Below are 13,057 nucleotides of genomic sequence, written 5' to 3'. Positions count from 1 at the left end.
CACTCAGCAAACGAGGACTAAGAGAAGGTCAGGTCTACATGATGAAAAGCACATGTGAAAAAGACACAGCAAAGATCAGACGCTGGAGAACACGGGAACCAAAGGTCAGGGCAAGCCAGGGATGCCACTCTTCCCACCTCAGCTTAACACAGTCCTAAAAGCCCCAGCCAGAACAACTAGGCAAGAAAAGAATCAGAAGTTATTCAAAGTGGAGATCTAGTGAATGTATCTCCTGCCACGTTATGTAATGCAAAGTGTTCCACAAAAATATCAGAACCAATAAACCAAATTCAGTAAAGCGGCAGTATACAAACTCTGTAAACAGAAACCAGACACATTTCTCCATGGTAACAATAAATAATAAGATAGAGAAAGTAAGAAATCAATTCTACTTACAACAGGATTGAAAAAAAAATTAGAAGACTTGGTAATTAACCAAAAAATAAAAGTCATGTATAATGAAAACGGGAAAATGTTTCTGAGGGACCTGAGGGAGACATGAATGAGGAGAAAAGAACTGTGTTCACACATATGTAACATGAGAAGTTAACATGTGTGACAATGCGGGTAGCTTTAACTCAGCAGTTGTTGTTGTTGTTGTTGTTTATTTTATTTTGGCTTTGGTTTTGGTTTTGGTTTTGGTTTTGGTTTTTTTCAAGACAGGGTTTCTTTGTATAGCCCTGGCTGTCCTGGAACTCATTCTGTAGACCAGGCTGGCCTCGAACTCAGAAATCCACCTGCCTCTGCCTCCCAAGTGCTGGGATTAAAGGCATGGGCTACCACTGCCCTGTAGGTAGCTTTAACATAAGTGTCTACCAAAGGTCAAGGGCTTACTTTGTTGAAGTAGAAACATCTATGCTAAAAGTCCTATGTAGTCAATGGGTATCAAATAAATAAAACAATATTAGCCAAGAACAAAGCAGAAGGAATCATACATCCTGATCCCCAAACTGAAGATGACAAGGTATTTACAACACTGTGGGGCTGGTAGTCAGACATATAAACCGAATTAAGTCAGATATACAAAACCAGAAGTGAATTCTCACGGGAATGGCCACATGACTTCCAACAAGGGTACCAGTCATTCCCTGGATAAAGAATGGCCTTTTCAACACAAGGCTGGGAAAATCGCTTACCCACAGTCAAACAATGGTGCTGGATCACTCTGAAAGCATCTATAAAACATAACTCAGGCCAGGCAGTGGTGGTGCATGCCTTTAATCCCAGCACTTGGGAGGCAGAGGCAGGTGGATTTCTGAGTTTGAGGCCAGCCTGGTCTGCAGAGTGAGTTCCAGGACAGCCAGGGCTACACAGAAAAACCCTGTCTCAAAAAACCAAATTAAAACAAAACAAAACAAAACAAAAAACCCCATAACTCAGAATGGATTTGAGACTGCCTTAGTTAGGGTTTCTGTTGTTGTGATAGATCACCATCACCACAAGCAACTGGGAGGCAAGGGTGTTTAACAGCTTACAGCTCTGGGGTCAAGTTCCATCATGAGGGAAGCAGGCCAGGAGCTTATTGCCGAGCAGTTCAGAGGCAGGAACTGCAGTGGAGGCCATGGAGGAGTGCTACTTATTGGCCTGCTCCTGAGGGCTTGCTCAGCTTGGTTTCTCATACCCCGAGGATGACCTGCCCAGGGCTCTCACTGTCTCCAGTGATCTAGGCCCACCCACATCAATCATTAATCAAGAAAACACACTACACACTTGCCTATAGGCAAATCATATGGAGGCACTTTTCTCGACTGAGAATCCCTTCTCAAATGACTCTAGCATGTCTCAAGCTGGCCTAACATACATACCTAACATACCTAGTATATGGGCTAAATGTAAAAGCCCAAAGCTATGAAATCCCTGTGGAACAATGGGTGGGAGCAAATTCGGCAACAATTTCTTGGATGTATCAGCAAAAGCAAGACATTAGACATCAAAAGGAAAACATTGATAAATCTGACTTCATGGATGTCACAGGCATCAAAAGATACTGCCAGCAGTAAAAAGTCAACCTGCAGAGTAGGTGTGAGCAGTTGCCAGTCATTTATCTGGTGAAAGAATAATAACAAGAATTTATAAAGAGCTGGTTAAAAAAAAAAAACAAAACCTTAAATTTAAAATATGCAAAGGAACTGAGCTGTCATTTCTACAAATGGCCAACAAACTTTTTTAAAAAGACACGCCATTAAGTAAATCCAAGCCAGCACTATAGTGAGCCACCACCTCACACCTATTAAAGTAGCAACTCCACGGAGAAACTATTAAATGTTGGCAAAAGGGAAAAAGACCAGAACCCTGTGAACCATTGTTAGAAGGATGCAGCTGCTGTGGGCTCAGTATGGTGTCTAAAAAGATTAAAATAAAATGGCCAATCGGGATCTGTATTCTGGAGCAGGAAGTGGGCCTCGAAGAGACATTTATAAGAACTTTTATTCACAACAGTTACTATGCTGAAGTCGGGCTGGGCCTACAGCTCAGGGCTAGAGTGCTTGCTACCACAAGAGAGGCCCTGCGTGCACTCCAAATCCTGGAGGATTCGTAGCAACAACTCAGATGTCTGTTTACAAATGAATACCCAAAAGGTGTGTTAGACAGACAGTGAATGTTATTCAACCTTCAAGGAATAAAATTGTGACAGATGCTACCACGTGCGTGACCCTTGAAGACAGCATTCTAAAAGAAAACCAGTCACAAAAAGAAAAATGGTATGTGAACTCATTTCTACACCGTGTAGTAATTAAACAGAAAGCCTGGAGGTGGAGGGGAGGTGCTGGCTCTGCCGGCAGGGAGAGAAGTCAGGGGAGTAGATTCAGAGTCCCAGCGCTGAAAAGGTCTGTCATAGGTGGCAATGGCCACATGAGAGCATGGACTTACTTAGAGACACCAAACTGCACACCTCAAAATGGTTCACACCATATAATCTGTGTTTATTGTACAATGGTAAACATTGGGAATAGAGGCTAGAGAATTGGCTCAGCAGTTAAGAGCATTGTCTGTCTTCTAGAGGACACAGATTTGATTCCCAGAACCTAAATGATAGCTCACAACCATTTGAAACTCCAGTCCTAGGGGATCCCGTGCCATCTTCTAGCCTCTTTGGGCTCTGTATGCAACACACAGCACATACATACATGCAAGCAGAACATGCACATTCATAATTTTTTAAATGATGAAATACACCCCACCGATGCCTTCTCTACAATGTAGAGAGTTGGCAAGAAAAGATCCATAATTAACAAAATAGAGGTTGTGAAGGCTGAGCTATACTAATGGTCATGTTGGGACCTTCTCATGGCATCTCTCAGTTTGCTCCTTGCTTTAGAGCTAGCACATACTGGTTCACCCAAATCCCATCCTCATTGCTCAGGACGGTTGGTGCCCAGTGTAAGTAGAGGGGGAAGACTTGTTAAGACAATTGTTCTGGAGACACCAGAACCTCGGTGCCCCATCTCTTGGAAGGCTTTGCTCTAGAGGATCCAATCTAGCCACAGTCACACAATGCTGTGGGTCTCAATCCTAATCCCACTGTTGCCATTGACTGTTTTCCTGTGGGAAGAGCAGCTGCCTCACACCTCAGGGGTGGCAAGTCAGAGAAGGTCTGTATTTGAGCTGTTCTGTCAGGTATGCACTTACAAGGAAAGACAATGTTGCTAAAATCTGTGGCAACATTTTTAAGATGGTATGAAGCCATGACTTTGGGACCCAACAACACACATTCAGCCACAGCCACTAGAACTTAACTATAACTCAGAACTGTGAGATTTCAAGGTCATTCTAGGACATCTACAGAGGCCAAAAAATCTGTTCTTAACACCCTCATCCCCTGCTGAGACTGGACATGGGGAGTCTCTTCCTGGATGGCTCTGGTCACATTATAACAAGCATCCTCTTCACCATCTATTTAGATTCATGCATCTTGATATTTTTATGTGTTCAGTTGATTTCCTTCTCAAAGTATCCCTGATCCAAGTGTCAAAAGTGCTGCATATGGCCGGGCGGTGGTGGCGCACGCCTTTAATCCCAACACTTGGGAGGCAGAGGCAGGTGAATTTCTGAGTTTGAGGCCCAGCCTGGTCTACAGAGTGAGTTCTAGGACAGCCAAGGTGATACAGAGAAACCCTGTCTTGAAAAAACCAAAAAAAAGGGGGGGGCACACACATGCAAGAGAAGCTTCAGTTAGCACAAGGGAAAGCTAGTGCATTGGATGCTTACAAGATAATAGATATATATTCAATAGGCACATACAGAACAAGGCTATCTTGCTGACCAGCTGTCAGCACTGTTGTGATCAGACACAAGGAGCAATAATGCAGTTGTCACTGTCTCAGGTTTGTGAGAATTATACACAACATAGCTATGTAACTATGACATACAGGACAATAGGCTGTACCCACCATTCTTAGGGGTTCTTCTCGTTTGGAAACATATCTGTGGGTCAACCCACATGACTCATAAAATTTACCCCCTCAGAGCTCCAAACAGATTCCAAACACACCATAAAGTAGTTGTAAAATAAACACTTCTTAACAGCTCAGTGTGTATTAGCCCCAGGAAAGGTCATACTGTACACCTCATACAATGTGACCACATAGAGCTGCACTCAGGTAACCTTCATTGCTTCTCCTAGTGGAGTCTTAGCTACCACAGTGGGAGCCTCTCCCTCTAATCATCTTATGAGGTCACCAACAATGACAAGTCTTACTGTGCACTCACATGGGAAGAACAAACTCCTGGCCCCGTCTTGGTGTATCTCCCTGTGACGGTTTGAATATGGTTGGCCCAGGGAGTGGCACTATTAGGAGGTGTGTCCTTGTTGGAGTAGGTGTGCCCTTGTTGGAGGAAATGTGTCATTGTGGCTATAAGACCCTCATGCTCGCTCCCTGGAAGCTAGTCTTCTCCTAGAGGAGTGCAAGGGAAGATTTAGAACTTTCAGCTCCTCAGGCACCATGCCTGCCTGGATGCTGCCATGCTCCCAAATTGATGATAATTGATGATAATGGACTGAACCTCTGAACCTGTAAGCCAGCCCCAATTCAATGTTATCCTTTGTAAGAGTTGCCTTGGTCATGATGTCTGTTTACAGCGGTACAACCCTAACTAAGAAGCTCCCACAGTGATACATAGTAAAGGCAGGCCACACACCCCACCTTTGGGTGGCCAATTTCTAATTCTTTCCATATCTATAGTGTAAGAATTGAGCAAACAGGGACACCTCATAAAAATACTGGGAAGCCAGGAATGTCCATTAAGCTTAAAGTCAGGGAGCTTCAAAAGGGTCTACTGAACAAACTTCTGTCCCCAGGAGATGCCCTAGTTGCAGGGAGTAATGCTTGGTTCCAGGAAACGTTCCCAGTAGGGGGCGGATATCTCCCTAGTATCTCCTCCTCACCTGGGGCACAAAGGTCAATGGACTCAAAAGACGGTGGGCTCCACCAATGCAAGATAACCAACTCATGCTGTAAATCTATGTTCCGGAAGGGTATAAAGAGTGTGTGCTTTTGTTCCTTGGGGTCACCTTTGCCCCGAATGCAGGATGACTCCAGTATACTGGATCATTAAAACCTCATGCTTATTGCATCAATCTCCATCTCTGTGTCTTTGTGAGTGGGATGACATCCTGGATGTAAGACTTAGCTCGCCAAATCTTACAATATGACCTATGCAGGGATCACACTGGCAGAGGGAGCCAATCGGGTGATAGGTTCACAGTGACAGAACGCTTGATTGTCTCTAAAAAATAACTATCTATGCCATAAGTTCAGAGACACTCGCTGGCCCACCTGAAGCGGTGCTATGCTTGTATTCCAGTAGACTGATGGGCTGCATAAAGAGCCTGTGCTGAGAAGCAGATACCTCTTACTGCCTGTGAGCTAACACCACTGTCCCCAGCACCCAAACCAAGATGAGCACAGCATGCTAAATACTCCACAATCCTTAACAGATGCTTTAAATGTACAAGAATTGTTTTTAATTCTCTGACCACAAGAAGATATCCCCTAAACCTTTCAGAGTAACACCCAAACAGATTTTTGTAAATCTGAGTGCAGCCAGGACTCTACTTCAGTGCTACAGGGAGAAGAGAAAAGTCATGTCTAGTTACCTGTTCCTTACAATCCGGTTACCTAGACAGTTCCTGGAATAACAGCTCTCATAAATTAAAATTCACTTAGCAAGAGAATTACATTAAGTATAATGCATTCTTTTTCTAGTGGCTCCAGAGTCCTCTAAAAATATTTCAGAGCCTCATCAGGATGGTAATTACAAGGCTGAACAATGGGTGCCAAGTGCATGATTGACTCTGGGATTAGCGGAAGGAACGTCTTGTAAAACCTTGGAGATGGCATCTGTATGTGACCCCAACGTTTCAGAGGCGAAGGAAGAGACTCAGAAGTTTCAGGTCATCCTCAGCTACCTAGTGAGTTTTAGGCTAGCTAGCCTGGGATACATGAGATTCTTTCTCCTGCTTCAAAAAACTAAAACTCAAATCAAAACCAAACCAAACCATTGCTGGGTTCACAAAGTCCTGAAAGAAGAGTGTATGAAAGCCTACGGTGTGGAGTCGCTTACCCTCCAACATGGTCCCTGAGGTGTGCCAACGACTCCTGCTTTCCCATATAGCCCCTGTGGTATGTTGATGCCCACCTTCCAACACAGTCCCTCTGTCTTCACTCCCTCATTTCTGCTAGGGGACCGTACAAGGCACAGAGCACAGGGTCTGAGGTAGCCTCTCTCTCACGCCCCTCACAGAGGAAATCCTCCTCTGGGATGTTGGTGTTTGACCTGGGTCTCCCTCCCTGCACATCAGGCTGTGAATGCATGTGAAACGCCACAAGCCACTCCCAGACCCTCTTCCTTTGCAGCTTCATAGCCCCTCCATGAGTAACTGGAGCTAAAACCCAAAATATTTTAAGAGATACCAGTTTTCCTGCTTTCTAATGACCTCAGGAGCATCTCGACTTGACGGCTTTGTAGACTTTCCATCTTTGCCACAGAACCACTGAGAAAGAAGCCAAGGACTGTTGGACAAGTTGTAGATGATGACAATCTCACTGAAAACTAAATGGTGCCAAGATAATTCCTTAAAAAGTCAGGGGGGCACCTGCACCCCTTGGTGGGAGGACCGGAAGCCCCACAGCAGGAATGAGCCTTGAGTTCTACTCCCCAACCCCCAACTTCCTGCCTTGCCTTGGATGGCTGCCTCCGCACAGTGCTTTCCAGGAACAGATTAACAGCAAATCTGATTGTGTCCAGCTCTAATGACAAGAAATTCACTTTACATTTGGAATTTTGTTTTCCGAGTTCATTTGTGATATATGTCATTGGTTTCCTAGGGCTACCACCGGCAAAGAATCACAAGCTAAGTTGTTTAAAAATGAGAGAAATACCTTCTTGAGTTTCTGGAACCCAGAAGTCTGAAATGAGGGTGTCTGCAGATTGTGCCCCCTCAGAAATCTGGGAGAGAACTCTTCTTTGCCTCTGGCAGTCTGTAGGGTAACTAATACCCCCAAGTGATCCCCACTGATCCCGCAATACACACGATCTGCTTTCCACATAGCTGTGGAAATGCCAGGCACATTCAGTTAGAACGCACCCTAAGGGGTTCCTATCTCACTGAAATCTATGAGGAATAACACCATTTCCAGATAGACCCATAATCGATAATCATAGTCACAAATACTGGGGTAAGACTCCCTAAACTTCTTTTTGAGGGACACAGATCAAATACAAGGTATAACATAGGAAAATCTGCTTTCACTTCAGGCTTTTTTCTCCTGTGTGGCAAGCTTGAGTTGAATGCAGGAATGTCAGTGTCAGGAAAGCATGGGAAAGAGACTATTTAACTTCATCTTCCCAGTACAGGAAGCCTTTCCTCTTCACAACCCAGTTTTGCCCTAAGTTTCTTTCTCTCTTTCTTTCTTTCTTTCTTTCTTTCTTTCTTTCTTCCTTCCTTCCTTCCTTTCTTTCTTTCTTTCTTTTTTTAACAAGAGTAAAGGTATACAGATAAATGAAACTAGATACAAGCCAAATATCTGCAGATAAATCACAAAGAAATTTCATTTAAAACAAGTTCTTTGATTTGGATACATTTACTAAAACAGAAAGCAGATTTTCATACTAGAATTGGATTGCTTATTTGTTTTTATTTGAGGAATTAAAACCCTGAGTAACTGGCACAGCAGGATTACGACATCCGCAGCGTTTTCTTCAGCTGATCAATGTTTTGGTTTTATTGGTTTAATCATCAGTGTTCAGGATGCTACTTTGCATAAACATGTGGTACAACATTGTAGATGTTTGCTTAGAGCCATTTCAGAAATGGCTGGAAAGTCTATCCTGATCCCAAGCCAAAATTTAATGACTCAGGCCAGCAGCTCAAACAGCAAGTTTTGCAGTTTTGGGTTTCCTTTGTCTTTTGTTTTTGAGATAAGGTCTTGTGTAACCCTGGCTGGCTTTGAACTTCCTTTGTAGCAGAGGGTAGCCCTGAACTCCACATACTCATGCTTCCTCGCTCCCCACGCACTTGAATTACAGACTTGCACCACCATATCTACCCTGAAATAGCAATTTTTTAATTTTTAAAATTGTATTTTATTTAGTGTAGAGAGAGTAAATACTTGAAGGTCAGAGGAGAACCTATAGGAGACAGTTTCTCCACCTGAACCATGATTCCTAGGGATTAAGCTCAGATCTTCAGGCTTTGCAACAAACACTTGCTGGGACATCTTGTACGCCCTCAAACAACAATTCTAGAAGATCAAACATTGTTACAGAAAACAATCAGAAATATATTGGTTTAGTGTCCACACTCTGAGGAACGGCGGTGAGAAAATATTAAACATCTCAAAAACATTGTTTTCCATAATTCAACGATTCTGCTTCTAGGGGAGTTTGTAAACACAGTAGAAACAGCGCCATTCTTGATGAATACTGCACTGAAGGGTTTCAGGCAGCAGTCCTCGGTGCTGCTCATGGAGTGCAGAGGCACAGTGCCCAGCACGGGCTGCATGTCCGGAGCCAGGGTTGCAGTGAAGCCACAGGATATAGCAAGGGTAAGAGCTGCCACAAACGCTTGGTTCATCAGCCATCTGATTTCAAATTGAGTGCTGAGACTTTTAATTGTTGCCAAATTTTCCATGATCTCCACATTGAGTTATGAGGCCCTATGTGGGCCCATGGGCAGTTTAAGAAGCTGGAACTACATGTACATTGGGCACTTTGTTGAGATAGCCTTGTAACTCAAAGAATAGGGGTGGAGAACATCTGGCATTCTATCAAGCATAGAGAAAATATCAAATAAATAGGTGTTGATTGTTACTGATCAACTCTATGTTTTCTACATGCATAGAGTATGCCATTATAAACATAGAATGTGCTTAATATATTTAAATCATATATGTATGTATGTATGTATGTATGTATGTATGCTTAAGCCAAAAACTTTTGTTGCACTAGGGTTATCTTACTAGGATTCCATGTGGATATCATTGGGTTTTTAAAAAAGACTGTCAGAAGCAATTGTTATTTTGTTTTGTTTAGTTTTTTAGAGACCAGGTTTCCTGTATAGCCCTGGCTGTCCTGGAACTCGATCTATACAGACCAGGAGAGCAGGTTGGCCTTGAACTCACAGAGAGCTACCCTGCCTCTGCCTCCCGAGTGCTGGGATAAAAGATGTATGTCACCCCTGCCTGGCAAGTTAGAAGCCATTGTAAGTAAGAGCAATCTCAAATGTTAGCTATATTAATCAGCAAAGGAAAAATGTAAATATTTTTAAAAATCTAATAAAAAATCGCATGCATGCTTTGATTTTTAAGGCACTGTAGAGCAAAAATATACAGCTTTTTAAATCGCCCATGCTGTTTACTGGCAGTAGAAGACAGAGTCTTGGCGGTGTGTGCAAATGGACTTTGATGTGCTCCTGGAAGGTAGGAAAGTCTTATCCCAGCATTTCAGACATGCTTTTCTGGGATAGGAGCAGGGAAGAAAGCCGGAGGGAAGTGCTAGCACTGTCTATACACATGGGGACCATCCGCTGCCATCATTCTGTATAAGGTAAAACTGCCTTATCTCACTTTCTCTGGCCAGTGTGAGGCCCCATGAGAGCTGGGGAGTTCACTTAGGGCGCAGCAATGTGACAGACCTGCAAACCACTATGTAAAGGCTGCTTGCCCAAACTTTAGAGGATCTGAGGGGCCACTGGCTGGCCATTGTTGCACCAAGCTGCTGAGACACTGGGGGCTCTGCTTGCACTTTCAGCCCAGATGCTAAATATCTTTACAATCCAAATGCCATGGAAACCAAATCCAAATGAATACTCTCGGTAGCACGCTCTCTTTAGCCTTTAGCTGAAGACCAACACACATCGATCACCTTAAGGAGCAGGCAGAAGGCACTGTTCCAGAGTTACCACTGGGTCTATGGTTTCATTCCAGCACCTTCTCTAAGACACAGCCACACGCAACGAACATGAGCAAGTCATGAGGTATTATGGGACAGATGAAGGACAGTGGACTAGACAGAAAGGGACCAGATCAGCAGGAGTTCTGGAAGAATTGCTGATGGAAGGGGGAGGGGGTGTGCATGAGATGGGGGTTGCCCAGGGCAGCCAGCTTTTTGTAAGCTTTGATGAGACTGTCAGGACCATGGACAGAGAGCCTCGCACACTTCCTTAGGCTAGATTGTTTCCTTCTACAAAGAAAAGGGGCACTACCAGCCTCATAGCTCAAGGCCTATCAGTAAACCACTCAGGTTCAGACAGTGCTGCTGCTGCTGCTACTGTCAATAGCTAAAAGTAAAGTGTGGGAGGAACTTAGCCAAGCAGATCCAGCTGCAATGCTGGCACATGCGCCACTGATACTTCCTCTCCCAGCCAACCTAGAATCTGCTGACAGGGCTGGAGACCACCGACCTGGATCAGGCAATGGAGTGAGCCAATGAGAAAGAGACAAGGCCAGTAAGATGCTGGGGGTGGGAGGAGGTTAAAGTTTTGCCCAGTTCCTTAAATAAATGAGTCTGCTTTTGTCACCTGCCTGACTCCCAGAGTCTGTGTCATTGACTCTGAACCTTCTTACCCCTGCCCCCAAGGGTCTTGGTTGGGGCCACAAACAACATCTGGCACCTAATGTAGGGCTCAAATTCATGACCCTAGGATTAAGAGTCCCATGTTCTACTGACTGAGCTAGCCAGGCAACAGTAAAGACATCTATGACCATTCCTTGGTTTACACTAGTGTGGGTGTTAGGTGCCAGCCAGTGTCACAGAGATCTCCACTATGACCCGCTGTAGCACGGTTATTATGCCCAGCTCCCCACATAGTGTTGTCCTGTCTATGGGTGTCACCATCAGGTCCTGGAAGGACCATATCCTTGAATATCCATAGTTGTTACCTAAAACATTACTGAGCCAAATTGGAACATGGTAAAAGCACCCTGCCCATTGCTGGTTCTTTGAAAATAGTTTAGGACAGATGGCCATGAAGTGGGTCAAGGTGTTTCAAATGTACTTATTTATGTGTTATTCTGTGGATATTCAGAGTTATCATCATATGGCCAGAAAGTTAACTTAAATTTCTTACATATTTATGTGCTCCCTCCCAAGACAGGATTGTCTAAGTCAGCACCAGCATCCTCCCCAGAAGGCACCACTCACCAACAGACACCCCAGTCAACCACGGAGCAGAGCTGCAGCTTCCAGGAGAACTTTTCCTACAGTGTCTCATTTTAAACAGGTATACTCCATCGAAAGTTCCAAAGATCTAATAAACACTGATATTTATCTCAGTATGCTTTCCCAATTGCTGCACTTCTTTTCTTATATTTCTCTTGTCTCTACATTTTTCATTACACTTACTGTGTCTGTGTGTGTGAGCGAGCATGGGCATATGTGTTTCATAGCACTCTTGTGGAAGCCAGAGGACAACTTGTGGGAGTTGATTCTCTCCTTCCATCATGCTGGTCAGGAGGATTGAACATAAGCTGTTAGGCTTTGTGGCTGGATATAATTCCAAACAGTCATTTTTGACTAACCTATCTGTCAGTAACTTTTCGCCTCTTCTCATTCTAGTATATACCTTCTCACAGTCAGAATACTCCCCACAACCTCAATGATACTGTAATAACAAGTAACCATATGTGAGTGTAGTATTATAAAATCTGCAGGGTGAGATGCTGGCTCACTGACATTCTACTGAACCTCACTGCTGCTCTCTTTAGCTTCCCATGCAGGACCCACCTCTGCTTTAGTTTTGAGGGGGCTGGGCAGTGCATCCCAAGTTTTCTAGTTTTCTATCTGTCATCTGTTCTGGCACAAATGCTGCACAGGTGACAGTGTGCGTCCCTTGGCAGCAATGAGGAGAAATGTGAAGTTGGGTGTCAGTGATGGTGGGGTCTGCCTGGCTGTTGCTTGGTGATAAGTAATTTGAGACTCGAGGTTTTCAGACTATATAGCTGTCAGGTTGCCAATGGCTCTGGTGAGTAGTGCACATCCTTCTTGTCCTCCTTGTTAAGTGGGAGGTTGAAATGATGTCACTCATTCTGGGCCTCCCCTCATGCAGGTCCTTCCCTCATGTTGTACCTCTCCTCATGCTGGGCCTCCCCTCATGCTGGACCTCCCCTCATGCTGGGCCTTTCCTCATGCTGGGCCTTTCCTCATGCTGGGCCTCCCCTCATGCTGGGCCTCCCTTCATGCTGGGCCTCCCCTCATGCTGGGCCTTTCCTCATGCTGGTCCTCCCCTCATGATGGGCCTCTCCTCATGCTGGTCCTCCCCTCATGTTGTACCTCCCCTCATGCTGGGCCTTTCCTCATGCTGGGCCTCTCCTCATGCTAGTCCTCCCCTCATGTTGTACCTCCCCTCATGCTGGTCCTCCCCTCATGCTGGTCCTCCCCTCATGCTGGTCCTCCCCTCATGCTGGTCCTCCCCTCATGCTGGGCCTCCCCTCATGCTGGGCCTCTCCTCATTCTGGGCCTTTCCTCATGCTGGGCCTCCCCTCATGCTGGGCCTTTCCTCATGCTGGGCCTTCCTTTCCTCATGTTGGGCCTTTCCTCATGCTGGGCCTTTCCTCAT

The 13,057-nt window shown here is 44.8% G+C and overlaps 1 long non-coding RNA gene across 1 annotated transcript in view; it reads right to left on the bottom strand.

Annotated features, from left to right (window-relative positions):
* LOC116079209 overlaps positions 1-13,057 on the bottom strand; it is a 57,063-nt gene that overhangs the window by 15,780 nt on the left and 28,226 nt on the right. The window lies entirely within an intron of this gene.

This window comes from Mastomys coucha, unplaced genomic scaffold, assembly GCF_008632895.1.
Source record: "Mastomys coucha isolate ucsf_1 unplaced genomic scaffold, UCSF_Mcou_1 pScaffold5, whole genome shotgun sequence".
Taxonomy (NCBI): Eukaryota; Metazoa; Chordata; class Mammalia; order Rodentia; family Muridae; genus Mastomys; species Mastomys coucha.
This window is presented reverse-complemented; position numbering and strand designations above follow the sequence as displayed.